This window comes from Thermobia domestica, chromosome 3 (genome assembly GCF_964235325.1).
Source record: "Thermobia domestica chromosome 3, izTheDome1.hap1.1, whole genome shotgun sequence".
Classification (NCBI taxonomy): domain Eukaryota; kingdom Metazoa; phylum Arthropoda; class Insecta; order Zygentoma; family Lepismatidae; genus Thermobia; species Thermobia domestica.
The window spans coordinates 46,365,029-46,380,082 of NC_137456.1; the positions used below are offsets into that span (position 1 = coordinate 46,365,029).

General features: G+C 36.7%; 1 protein-coding gene across 1 annotated transcript in view; it reads left to right on the forward strand.

The window, feature by feature from the left end:
* The first annotated feature begins 605 nt into the window (after positions 1–605).
* Positions 606–15,054, forward strand: part of dimm (basic helix-loop-helix family member dimmed) — a 589,956-nt gene continuing 575,507 nt past the window's right edge. The window contains exon 1 of the mRNA XM_081753073.1: positions 606–1,063. The gene's annotated coding sequence lies outside the window, so the exon portion shown is untranslated. The remainder of the gene's footprint in view (positions 1,064–15,054) is intronic.

Consider the following 15,054-nt stretch of genomic DNA (forward strand, 5'->3'; position numbering starts at 1 on the left):
ATTCTTTGTTGATTTTTCTTCCGCTTTCGCCGCCCTCAGTTTACAATGTGTAGAGGAAATTTCGGAGGAAAGGGGGAGGAAGAAGATTTGATGAAAACATCAATGTATATGCAACAGGTGTGTGTGATGTGAGTCGTAGTACACACAGACTCACACAAATACACTTGGCGGTTCTGTTATTTAAAAAAAAGAAAGAAAGAAAAGAAAGTTTTTCTTCATATCATGCTCGTCGGCCCATCTCGTGGTAGTTAAATAAACAGTGAATAGGTATCGAATAGAGGCACCACGCTCACCTTTTACGCCAGACCTGTTTTTTTTTTTTTTTATCACTTTGCTGTAAACTGTGTGCCAGCAGTTTTTGCAATCATCGATTTTTCCGACGACAGAACACATATATCTAACCTTTCTTTCTTTCCCCCTGCAGACTTTTTTTTTACGGGCTAAAATCGCGGGGGAGTATTATCCTTGAAAAAGAAAAACCACCCCGGGAGAGTTCTAGTATAACGCTTAGCGAGGTGAAATCTTAGTTTCCTCACTTTGTCGACAGATGTCGTTGCTGTAGTTTTCAATTCATCTTGCATCACCGCGGTTTTTTGCCAGTCTGCTTGAAGCACTCGCGGAGGGACAATTGCTTTAGCACACATTCCGGACGGGAGTATTTTGTTTTTAAAACAGCGACCCGACGCTGCGAGATATACATATATATTTTCTACATACTCACCACTTGTAGTAACATTTCGCTCTACTGTTGAAGTTTTATTTTCTAAAGTAAGAAGTTTACCGCACTTCCGGTGAGTTACAAGGGAGTTTAAAAACCACCAAAAAAAATTTTGAGGACGTACTCTTTTCACCACGTGACATGAAACTGATCACGTGGTTTTGCTGACCTAGCGAGGTCGGCCTCGGCTGACCTTTGACACAAGTGATGAAGAAACTGTAAAAAACTTGACCAACCTCAATAAATTTTGTCATCAAGAACCAGAAGCCTACAGAAGATTACACAAGTTGCTACAGCATCATTCGTTGTTAGAGAACTTTCTTTCGCAGAGCCAAAAAATATAAGGTAAGTTTATACAATATGATTATTTGCTATCTTCTTTCGGTTCTGTTTGAATATGTTTGTTTCTTTTTCCACCTAAGAAAACAGCAACGGCCGCTCAGTATTTTGGTGGTTACAAATTATATTGTATCTCGTCCATAGCTATTGGATGAGAGGGAGGGCCCAGTGTCCTCTATGACCCGCTGAAACTCCATTTAAAAAAAAAGATATATATATATTCAAACACATAAGCAGAAACTGTTACTTTTTATTTAGTTACAAGCAAGAAAAAACCTTCGGTTTAGTTGTGGGGCGAAATAAAGAACCTAATTTGGGGCCGCAGTGGTTCAGTGGTAGAGCGTTTACCTCTGGTGTTAGGGGTCTCGGGTTCAAACCCTGCTCCCGCCATGTGAACTTTGTGGTGGACAAACACCGTGTGCGTGAGTTTTCTCGGGGTTCTCCCGTTTCCTCCCACATTCTTCATTTCACCATTTCGTTCATCTCTCATCATCACCGTCTCCTTTAGCCTAACCGGCATAACTGTGGGACGTAAAACTTAAAGATTTCATTTCAAAGAACCTAATTTAAAGTTAATTTAGTACTTCCAGGCAATTCTTTATCCGAGAAAAAGTGACAGTTGTTTTCTAAGTTGATTTTTCTGTTATTGGAATTATTTATTACTTACTTGACAACGATTCCTTCGAAACTGAAACAGAGAAGAATTTTTTTTTTTTGACAAACCCAAGGGATTTGACAGAAACAGAAGTTTTTTTTTTTTTTTTGGTGTGCTAACCTGGCTCCTCTGGTATGTTTTAATTTTTTTGTAAAATGTTCATAGAAGTTCCAGATGAATTTATCTTCTGTAGACAGGCATACTTTATATTCACTTGACAGAATTAACTTACACTCATTTTATTACCAGTTTTCAGAAGTTATTAAAATCACATTAAGCTGTGCTAATTATGCAATTGCATTTCAAATGATTTGGTTTCCATGTAGTTGAAAAAAAAAAGATGGAATCTCATCATAATGGCAGTTAGGTACTAAGAAATTATGAATGTAAGATGAACTCAAGTTTGCCCCGTCCTCTCGTCCCTCCAAAAAATATTATCTTGGACCCGTGTCTTTTTACAGTGGATACGATAACATATAAATCATATTTGTCTGATAATGGTTTCTGATTTTTGTCGAAAGATAAAATCTCATAGATTTTTAAAAAGGCTTGGTCTTGATAAAGTAAAATTTCAGCATCAAAAGTATGAAATTTAGAAAGATTTCATCTTAAATATGTATCTATTGTCGAAGAATATAACACATTATCTAACGATTATTGTTTAAGTTATTGGTTAAGTAATATTATCGTCATCATCATAGGTATTCAGTCATTATTGGCAGGTCACTTGCCGCAACTGAGGAGTTTCCATGGTCCATAATCTTCCGCTAATCTCTTCGTTTTCACATACGAATTTTCTGTTTTGATATCCTCCAGTTATTGGTCTCCTTCACCCCCTCCCTCTCTTTCCTGCCACTATACCCTGTAGTACGTCCCCTCATGATACAGTTTCTTCTTAGCCAAACGTCCCAATCAGTTTCTCTTGCTCTTCTCAATAATACCTAAAACTGCCCTTTTCTTCTCCACCATTTCTAAGACCCTCTCATTGCTTTTCCACTCGACACAACAAATTCTTCTCCACATTCCCGGCAGGAGCTCATGTGATTCGGATTCCACGTTAATCAATAGTTTTCGTCTCATATAGCCACGCTGCTGAAAGAGACGTTAAACTCAAAACCAATTCATTCTTCTCCATACTCACACTTCCAAACCTTTCAGTCGTTCTTCGTCATTTTTGCGTAACATCCTTGTTTCTGCTCCACACAGTACAATACTCAGGTTTTATTATGAAAGACTTTGAAATGCAAGATAAGAGATAGAATCATATCCGAAACTAATTCATACAATTAAATCCACTCATTCCTTTAAAAATAGGGGGTATGTGTCATTTAATTATAATGAAACATATCTCCTTTTAACGATGATCGAGTTAATTTTCTTTAATTTAGAAGTTTGGTTTACCAAAAAAAAAAAAAAAAAAAATCTTTTGCCCTGTCTGTCCGTGTGTCCGTCCGGGAGACACAAAGTCTCGAGAACTATTTGATAGATGCCCATTAATTTTGGCCAGGCTGTAGAGAATTCGAACTTAGGAACTGAATTCGTTGATAGAGTTCATCTGTTCACCGGAAATGATAGAAATCAAATATTTCCGTTTTTAACATTGATCACGATATGGCAAAGTCTCATCCACGTGGGTCCACCGGTTCCGGATTCCACCCCCCATTTTTAATTTTTTTTTAAATTTGACACACGTTTCTACACTTTTGTAATCAAACTATACTTGTTTAGCAAACAAATACTTGATTTTGACTAAAGATTTGACTTTGCTCATCATCTGTACTATTTCTTTTTTGACAATCTAATTTTTATCATTTTTCGTGAGAGTATGGGTGTCAGTACTTATAAAACTACTCACCGTTTTTCATTGGCTGTAGAATAACACCCGTTCGATACTAAGACATAGTGTCTTGTATTACCCCCCCCCCCCAAAAAAAAAGAAGACTTGGACCTTTCCTCCCAAAATATTCTGGGTGCGTGTCTATCGGACACAGACGGAAATAAATAGTGATAAGCGCATTCTTCCAGTCGATTAAACATCCCAAAAACACATGTTGACTCCACAATCCTGTTAACTTTCCACAAAAATCGAAGTAATAGAAATTCATTACAACTTCTGGTTTCAATATTGATGTACATAGAGCGAAAAACGACCAGAGATAGCCAGAAACGATATTCTGGAATTGATTTCGCGTTTTAAATGTAGGTACTATCTTCTCTCTTTTCAAACCGGAAGTAGAAGAAATTAGAAACTTCCGGTTTTAGCGTTGGTCGCTTTAGAATAAAAAAAAAGCAATACGTAGCAGGAAGCAGTTTTCTGCAACAAATTAAGTATCCCTAGAATATGTTCAATCTCCATTCTAATCTCGCTACTAAAAATAGAAGTGGAATTCTAACACTTCTGCTTTCTATATTAATTGAGAACACATATCACGTTATTAGTAAATCTTAAATATAATAAACTGATTGACATGGCAACACTAAATTTTTTGAGTGGAGAAATGGAGAGTGACGAGAAATGCATTGTTGAGAGGTTTGAGTTTGGGAATGTAGAATCAGGGGGAAATGCATTGTTGAGAGGTTTCATTGAGGGTAATGGAGAGTGAGGAGAAATGCATTGTTAAGAAGTTTGAATGAAGGAATGTAGAATGAGAGAAACTGTATTGTTGAGAGGTTTAAGTGGAAGAATAGAGAGTGAGGGAGAAATGCATTGTTGAGAAGATTTTATTTTATTTTATTTTATTTTTAGCTTAGGATCGCTTCAGCTCAAGGGCTATATGAGAGCTGGACCTACAGCTTAAAGTGGAATCGAATCCGAGTCTCTCTCGCCAAGGACTGGAGGTTGTGTGGAATTTATATTTGCACTGCAGCCTCTAATCGCCTCTCAAGTACATCTGAGTTTTCAACGGGGGTAGTGCTGAGGGAGGGAGAAAATGCGAAGACATATTGGCAGATAGATAGCGGTAGAGAAACTTCCATTGTTGAGCCATTAAATATTCAAACTTCAATTTTCACTTTGTATACACTCCCACAAACTAAATTTCTCCACATTTGTTACATTGGATTAGTTTTTCTTGTTCTTTATGCGGACAGCGATATATTGTACAAATATTAACTAACTAACTAACTCTATGGCCTATGGAACCCGGAGGTTCAATGCCGCGTTCACAAAAGCTCTCCACTGACTTCTATCCTTAGCTAACTGCATCCAGTTTCTACTTTATATTCCAATCTCTGCGAGATCCATCTTAATATTGTCCTCCCCTCTGCGCCTAGGTCTTCCTAATGGTCGTTTTCCGATTGGTCTTCCAGTCAAGACTTTGAAAGCATTTCTACTTTCTTGCATTCTAGCTACATGACCCGCCCACCTAAGCCTCCTAGACTTGACGAGCCTCACAATGTTGGTTAAACCATATAAATTATGTAGTTCCTCGTTATGAAGTTTCCCCCATTCCCGTTCCTCTTGGGTCCGAATATTCGTCTCAGGATCTTGTTCTCAAATACTTTTAGTCTATGTTCTTCCCTCAAAGTGAGTGACCATGTTTCGCAACCATACAAAACAACAGGTATGATTATTGTTTTATATATTTTAAGCTTCAAATTCCTCGACAGAATCCGCGACGACAAGAGATTTTGAACCGAATAGTAACACGAATTCCCTGCTTTTAGTCGACATTTAATTTCTCCGTGAATATGATTTTCCCCTGTTAATATTGACCCTAGATATTTGAAACTATCCACTTTATCAAAAGTATTATTTAATATTTTAACTGATCCATAATTTGCTGTATTCCGGTCCCGACGCACTTCCATGTATTTAATTTTCTCTGCATTTACTTCTAAACCCATGTCCCTGCAAGCATTTAATAAGATCTCTGCATTTCTTTCTATTGTTTTCCTATCATCGCCTATTAAATTTACATCATCAGCACATGCCATAACCTGGTGAATACCGTTCAGCTGTAGACCCTGGTTGCTATCTTTGATTTTCCTTATAGCGTATTCCAGAACGAAGTTAAATAATAATGGCGACAACGGATCTCCTTGTTCCAGGCCATTTTCGACGTAAAAGCTGGTGGACAAAAATTTTCCTATCCGGACTTTACTTTGGGATTCATTTAAACATATCTTAATTAATCTAATTAGCTTTCTCGGTATTCCAAGTTCTGTAAGAACGTTGTATAATGTTTCTCTCGTAACAGAGTCGTACGTCTTTCTAAAATCAATAAATAGTTGATGTACCGGGGTATTGTATTCCCACTTTTTTTTCGAGTATTTGGCGAATGGTAAATATTTGGTCGATAGTTGATCGATTTCGTCTAAATCCGCACTGATAATCTCCAATAATTTCATCTGCGTATGGGGTAGTCTTGCTAATAGAATATTTTAAAGGATTTTATAGGATGTTGACAGAAGAGAAATGCCTTGATAATTATTACAGTCAGTTTTGTCGCCTTTCTTGTGAATTGTAACAATTATTGATTCTTTCCACTCTTGTGGCAATTCTTCCTTGTTCCAGATAAGGAGAATGAATTTGTGTATCTTGTTCCACAATTTTTCGCCTCTAGCTAAAATTAACTCAACCGGAATTTCATCTACACCCGGAGATTTGTGTTTCTTTAATTTCTTTATAGCGGTTTCTACTTCTATTCGGTTGGGTTCTGGAATAGCTATACGGTTCTGCGGTGTGTATCTCCTTTTCTCCACGCACACTAGTTTTTGGTTGCGTGTTAAGCAAATCGTCAAAGAAATATTTCCATCTATTTAAGATGCTATGCGTGTCAGGGAGAACTGTATCGTCAGATTTCTTTAATATATAAGCACGAGGTTGATAGCCTTTCTTAAATTCGTTGATTCCCTTATACATGTCCCGGATGTTTTTATTTTTACTATTATCTTCAACTTCCTTAATTTTAGCTTTCAGAAAATCGCGTTTCTTTGTTCTAAAAGTTTTGGAAGTTTCCCGCCTGATATCTGCGAAATTTTGTGTAGTTATTTCATTCGGGTTTTGTAGCCAGCGTAATTTTGCATGTTTTCTCTTCTCTGCTTGTTTTATGCATTCCTGGTCGAACCATGGTTTGTTCCTACGTATTTCCGCGTGTCCCAGTTTTTCTTTTGCTGAAATTTTAATAATATCTCTAAAATTTCAATCCAGGTATCCTCGACACTAGCGCGCTCCGAATCTTCTAAAGCCGAGAATCTATTCGAAACTTCAATCTGGTATTTCTCTCTTACCTGGCTCTCTTCTAATTTCTTTAAATTGAATCTCTCCGTTACCTTTATTCATTGATAACCTCTCTCGTATTATCGCTGCTACCAGGTAGTGATCAATGTCACAATCAGCCCCTCAAAACGACCGACATCAATTATGCTAAATTGCTTTCTTCTATCTACTAAAACGTGATCAATTTGATTATGTGTCTTTCCGTCTGGTGTTGTTCAAGTGTATTTATGAATGTCGCGATGTGGGAATTTTGTACTCTTTACGATTAGGTTTTTGGATGTTTCGAAGTTCACGAGTCTAACACCGTTGTCATTACTTTCCGTATGCAGACTTTCGTTCCCTATAATCGGTTTGAAAATATCCTCTCGTCCTAACTTCGCATTTAAATCCCCTAATAGAATTTTCATGTGGTATCGCGGGAGTTGGTCAAATATCCGTTCCACTTCTTCGTAAAAACTTCTTTTATATCGTCATCCTTATCTTCAGTTGGGGCATGCACGTTTAAAACAATAATATCACACCACCGTCCCTTAAGAGTAATAAAAGAAAGTCTGTCAGTAACAAATTCAACCCGTGCTGGTAATATACGTTTATGAACGAAAAACTCTGTTCCTAACTGGTGATTTTTATTTCCTTCCCCGTAAAAGAACGTAAATTTTCCGGAATTCACAAATCCATTTCCTTCCCACCTAACTTTCTGAACGCCTACAACGTCCATCCTGTATTTCTCTAACTCACTCGTTACGGATTTTAACGCGCCTGCCCTATAAAGACTCCTAATATTCCATGTTCCAAATCTCATGTCCATTTTCTTTTGCTGAGGTCGTGCCAAGTTATCAGTCCTTGTCCGAGGCTTTTGTGAATATTTCTGAATTGTACCTTTTCTTAAATCTATGTTTGATAATAATAATAATAATAATAATAATAATAATAATAATAATAATAATAATAATAATAATAATAATAATAATAATAATAATAATATGTTGTATGTATGTAGTTATTTGTGTGTTAAATATTTATGTATGAATAGTAAGTTAATACCGTAGAATCCCTAAAATTCTTCATTCGATAATACGGCCGTAGGGAGAACTCGGTCGCACTCTGGGAAGGCGACAAAACCTAGCGCGCAGACCTGTTCAAGTATTTTTCTGAGGTCTGTCTTACCAGACAAATTATTGTGCAGTGTCTGTTCATTTATTTTCATTTTCATGTATAGTAAAGGCTCTATGCCTTCATGAAGTACGTACTTTTTCTTTGTTTAACCGCTTAACGGTCGAATTTATTTTAGAGAAACGTCCAAAAAAGGTCATATTTTGTTATTTCATATTTTAAATCTATCATAAATGCGTGCTAACACGATCTATTTTAATTGTCATTCATAACCAAATTTCGAAAGTTATAACCCCTCAAAATACTACTTCTGGATTATCCAGAGGTTTTTCGGGCACAGTTGAAAATAAAATAATTGTAAGATTAAATGAATTTGCGTGCTGGAAAAATATGTTTTATTTAAACAAAAGCTTTACCTGCTAAGTCCTGAACAGAATCATGGCAAAATTTCTATCGTCTTATAAGTTGAGGCTATTTAAAACGTGAAAACATTCAATCGGGATTATCCCGAAATATTTCGGGCACTGCAGGAGTAATACACTGCCGCCTGGTGTAAAATTCAATAAACCAAAACAAAAGACGGTTAATTTGCTTGTTAAGATTTGCTGCCTGCACCTTTTCTTCTCACAACGAAACATTTCGCTTAAATACAGATTCGAACGGAAAAATATAGTTTCAACGTAATAACTCGGGATAATCAAGATTTACATATTACCCTTGAACGTAATAATTCGGGTAAAACCGTTAAGCGGTTAAGGGTAATTGAGCAGTTTTATTCTCTATTGTATTCTCAAGCAATCAATACATACAAGTAGAGTACTGTATTTACTGAGGAAACACTCGTACTTATTCTTTGTTAACAGTATTTTCGTTAACTCGGCATTTTCACAAACTCGGCCACACTTCGGTCTACATTAGGCCGAGTTTTCGGAACTCTACTGTAATGATTTCGGTTTGTTAAACAAGGCATTTGCTTTGGTTTTAGAATTGTAAGGCCCGGCCCCCTTGAAAAAAAATCAAATCTCCATAGCTCTAGAAAAAAAAACTTCCGGGCCACACCATTGCATTACAGGTGAAAATACAAGAATTAGCATTAGCCCACATGTAAAAATCGCAATCTTAGTTCGCAATTTCTTGTTACGTATGTAGTTCCATCATATATCTAATTGAACCTGAGGTCCAGTCACTTTGGATTTGCAGCCTTCAAAGAGACACACACACAGAGAGAGAGACGATGCATTAATTGATGATGTTTCTGCTGTATTAATTACGTGGGAAGGGAAATAATAGTCTATGTACCGCTGTATGCAGGCCAGTTTCACTACATTACGTGCTCGGCTTCCGTGTAAACAAAAATGGCGAATATTCTAATTGAAGGCATTTGCATATGATGCGGGGTTAGGTAACCATTGAATAAAAAACATGGAACTTTTTTTATTATTCTCTTTATTCCAGTGAACAAGAAAAATAACATCATTGAATGAAAATTATGCATGTAACTGAACTGTGAGAGCTTTTTTTTAAAAAAAGAGAAAGAACAATCTTTTTTTTCAGCAGCAGCGTATTTTCAGCAGAAAGCTTCACTCGTGTTTGGAATTTAAAGAAAAACCGACTGCAGTGCCATCTATGATAGTCGTCTAAAATAGAACATTCATCTATATATTAAAGTGCTAGGTTTATACGCAGTTTGTGGTCAAGAAATGTTTATATGTTTGAGGCCAATCCTTTCGACAGCGAGTTCTCGGGAACCATAGGCTCTAGAAAGATGTTTCACTGCCCGATTGCAAATTTTCTGTAGATTGTTCAGTTCCAATTGAACAATTAAAAATGGCGTTATTCTTTTATTGCTTTTTTAAGGTTTACACTGGAAGTATTGCAATTAAAAAAAAGTAAATCATCATATCCTATGAGTTATACTTCCCAACATCACACATTTGTATACGGGGTTAGTATATCTCTGCAGCGTTTGTTTCATGGGCAAATGATAACGAAAAAGAAAAAAAGAAAAAAATCCTCCATTTTAAGATGAATCTTTATTGATTGGAGTGTTTTGCCCAATAAACACCATATATCACTGATGTTATAACTAATTGTGTATGTAATGTACCGGTATTTGCTTATTGCATACTGCATGCAAGAAGAAAGAAAACACTGATTGTACATGAATTAGGAACTTCAACCGGAAGTAGGCTCAAATCTTGGAAACAGTGTGAGATATTGAAAAAAATCCTCTTTATGGCACTCTTTGCCGATTTTTGTAAAGAGACATGTACAGCTGTGAGGAATGACAAGGAAATTCATGTATGTGAATGATGCGCTGTGTAGAGAGCGTAGGTTCAGCTAATATTCTAATATTAAGTTAGTTTCGTTTCACAATCTGAAACTACAACAGCCTTACAAACTATGAAGATTCAGTGTTTTAACCCTAGGTACTAAAATTTGTCACTTCTGTTTGGAATAGAAAAAAGATAAATCAGGGAAGATAGAACCTATTGTTGGGATGCTGGATTCATGTCAAAAACAATTTCTTCATACTTATCTCGTAAGTTTTGGCTTCATACGAATAGTGTTGAAACCGGGAGTTGTGCTAGCTTTTACAAAATCTAGATTCAACAGAAAAATAAGAGTGAAAATGGAATCTATGCTTGGGATCTTGAGTGCATTTCTGGAAAAGAAAAAAAAATGTTTATCGCTTCCTATTACTTTTTTCGCTCTTTCGAAATCAATATTGGAAACGGAATTAGAAGTAAATTTCTACTATACTTCCGGTTTCAGTGTAGATGTAAACCAAAAATGCAACCTATTCCTAAGACCCTGATTCCATTGCCGAAAACCGCTTCTCGCTATTTATCACCGTTTTTTAAATCTATAATGATCAACGTTAAAACAGCATAATGTTCATTATTATAATTTCGGTTTGAATAGAGAGTATATAAAAAAAGGGAATGAAATATATTCCTTCGGACACAAAATCCATCATCAAAAGAAGGCTTCTCGCCATCTTATACCGTTTTAGGTCTTTAATGATCAACGTTGACAAAAGCTAATGATGATTTCTACCACTTTAAGTTTGAACAGAGGGTTTAGAAAGGGGGTGAAATCAATTCTTTGGGGCATTAAATCTATTATCAAAAGAACATTTTCTAGCTGCATCTTATCGTTTTTGTTTAAGCCCTATAGCTTTATGGACTACATAGCTGTTGTATAAGATGATCTGATTACAGATTAGCTTCAATTTCTGCAGCAAGACCTATGAGACGTGGACGTATAAATGATCATTTCATTCGTGCTTCATCCCGTTCTGTAAACTTCCCGTATTTATGCTTAGTATAGTTGGACGTCTAACACTGCAAAAGTGATTTTAGGGGCCTCAATGTTGTTCTGTTAAAAATACTAGGCTGTTCTGTTAGAAATACCAGTCTGTTATTAACGCTAATATGCGAACTTCAGAAGATTTAAGAGTTCTAATTGCATCAATATTCAGGGGGAGAGTATTTAAATCTCATTTCAGTGTCGCTAATTCTCAATAGTTTGCAATCACGCTAATAGTCGCCGCTAGCTGAATTGGTTCCTATTTTACGCCAGAGGGCAGGCAATTTGCAGACAAGCCGAAAGCTTGAGGGAAACAAGTCGTTTTCTATATAGGAACACCTTCGTATAAATTTGAAACTCAGCTAATGGCCTGATGGTTATTTCTTCATTAATTTCCATAAACAAGGCATTTTGTTTTATACAAATTGGATTATAATACATGATTGACTAAATCTGATAATTAGTTATGGGAAATACGAGTGTGTATGTTCTACGTAGCTAGATATGAAGCCCTTAAGAAAGATGAAGGGAGATATGAAGATACAAAGCCTTTGAGAGAGGTATGAAGATACGAAGCCTTTGAGAAAAATATGAAAGCTTTGGGATAGATATGAAGATACAAAGCCTTTGAGAAAGATATGAAGATACGAAGGCTTTGAGAGAGATATGAAGATACGAAGCTTTTGAGAAAGATATGAAGGTTTGAGAGAGATATGAAGATATGAAGTCTTTGAGAAAGATATGAAGGCTTTGGGATAGATATGAAGATACGAAGGCTTTCAGAGAGATGTGAAGATACAAAGTCTTTGAGAAAGATATGAAGGCTTTGGTATAGATATGAAGATACGAAGGCTTTGAGAGAGAAAAAATGAAATGAAATCTTTGAGTTTTACGTCCCACGGTTATGCCGGTTAGGCTAAAGGACACGGTGATTATAAGAAATGAATGAAATGGTGGAATGAAGAAAGTGGGAGGAAACGGGAGAACTCCGAGAAAACTCACGCACACGGTGTTTGTCCACCACAAAGTTCACTTGGCGGGGGCTGGGATCGAACCCGGGACCCCAAGCACCAGAGGTGAACGCTCTACCACTGAGCCACCGCGGCCCCGGCTTTGAGAGAGAGATGAAGATACGAAGGCTTTGAGAAAGATATGAAGATACGAAGCCTTTGAGAAAGATATGAAGGCTTTCGGATAGATATGAAGATACGAAGGCTTTGAGAAAGATATGAAGATACGAAGGCTCTGAGAAAGATATGAAGGCTTTGGAATAGATATGAAGATACGAAGGCTTTCAGAGAGATATGAATATACGCAGCCTTTGAGAAAGATATGAAGGCTTTGAGAGAGAGATATGAAGATATGTAGGCTTTGGGATAGATATGAAGATATGAAGGCTTTGAGAGAGATATGAAGATACGAAGTCTTCGAGAAAGATATGAAGGCTTTGGGATAGATATGAAGATACGAAGGCTTTGAGAGAGATATGAAGATACGAAGTCTTTGAGAAAGATATGAAGGCTTTGGGATAAATATGAAGATACGAAGGCTTTGAGAGAGATATGAAGATACGAAGGCTTTCAGAGAGATATGAAGATACGAAGCCTTTGAGAAAGATATGAATGCTTTGAGAGAGATATGAAGATATGAATCCTTTGAGAAAGATATGAAGGCTTTGGGATAGATATGAAGATACGAAGGCTTTGATATAGATATGAAGATATGAGATCTTTGGTAGATAAACAAAAAGGCGAAAGAACAATATAACTTTAGAATAATTTGAGAGATAGGTAACACGAATACTGACCGAAGAGAATAATTTGAGAGATAGGTAACAAGAATACTGATCGTAGAGCTTGGTAAATAGTAGAATTGCGTAGAGTTTCTTTTATTGTCTCTGTGGCAGTGAACTTTTCTTGTTTTTTTTTAATTATAATTATAAGTTATGAAAGTAGTTTAAATATTTACACTGTTTATGAAACATATATTCAACTGTTAGCTGACTGTTACACTATTTGTTTGTCTCCTGCTTTCCCCGCACGTTTAATTTTGTTCATGTAAAATATTTAAAACACAGAAGAAACTGGTCTGCTATTTATAGGGCTAAAGATAATTCTTATAAGATTTTCTCGTAAGCTTCTTAACTTAATTCTCCTGGAACGAGAATAAATCCTCCAAGAATTAATATTTAATTGTTGTGTTACTTTTTTCTATTTTTGCTCTGCAGTCACAAACTAAAATACCATTCACTAATAGAATAATAACTAGTATATAGCATAATGACCATAGCTATTCTGTCATTAATATCTCAAATTGGGAAGCTTCTCTGCACTAAGGTCCTCAACTAGCCGTTTCGTCTCGGAGTAGTTTTCATCTACTTTAACATCGTTCATTAGTTTCAGCACTTTTTCTATCTTTAACTTTTCTGCAATATACGAGGGGAGTCCAAGAATAAGTTTCCCCAAGCGACTGTGGACAGATGTGAGGATGCAACACCAAAAATAGCATGTGACATTAAACTTCAGATGTACGTTTACTTTTCCTCATTTGTAAGTATCACGTACATTAAGACATTGGTCATACCGGTCTATAAGCTTTAAAAACCCTTCCAGGAAAAAATCAGGGCGTTGCATACGGAAGAAGCGTCGAATACAATAGCTTCTGTGACTTCAGTATTGCTTCCAAAGCGGCTGCCGCCAAGAGTTTTCTTCAAAGCCGGGAACAGATGAAAATCACTGGGTGGAAATCAGGACTGTATGGCGGATGAGTAAGGCGCTCAATTGCTGTTCGCTTTCCTGGGGGAAAATGAGAGTGGAAATTTATTTTCGGATCCTCTCTCGTGCTTTCTATCGTGCCCATAGAATATAATTTCTTCATCTCAATCAGCTTCCTTTTCTTCTTTTTAATTATCATCAATATTGTTCTTTTCTATCTTCGTTACTTTCCTCCTACCATACTTTCTATCATATACCTCAGAATATAATTTCATATCAAACAATTTTCTCAATAGGTCGAGGGAAAAACGAATAACAGAGTGTTAAAAATGGTGGGAGAGAAGAGAACAATTTGAGATAATAATGAGAAGAGGAAGAGAAAATGGTTGGGATATTGCCTGAGAACGAACTGTATCATGAAAGACTAGCTAGACAATATGCTGGCAGGAAAAAAAAGAAGAAGCGAAGGTGGTTGCAGTTGATGGACGGTATCAAAGTATGAAAATCACACGTAAAGGTTGGTTGGTTTCTATGGGTGGTTTCTATGGAAAGGATGCCTTTTCCGAGTACGACGGCCGGTTCTATCCCTCCCATATGCTCACGGTGGTCTCAATTTGATTAATATTCGACAGAAAGCTAAAGCACTACTGTTAAAAAACATACATGTACAGTCTTTAAATGTACATTCATACACTGCACAGTGGTTAACGTGCTGGATAGCCAGTCTTCATGGAAATAATCCCCCTAACTTACGCCATGAAAATCATTGTCCTTCCTATCTCCGTAACCTCATCTTAACCTGGGCAGATTTTCCCCCCTTGTTCCCAGAACAGGCCGGCAATACACGCATTTTATACACCATACTCCCACAACAGCACGACAATTCAGAAACTGCTTCTATCATCATGCACCATCCACACCACAACTGGCCCGCGATTTGGCAGAATTTGAATCATCCTCTCCTCACCAGTGAAGTGAAAAG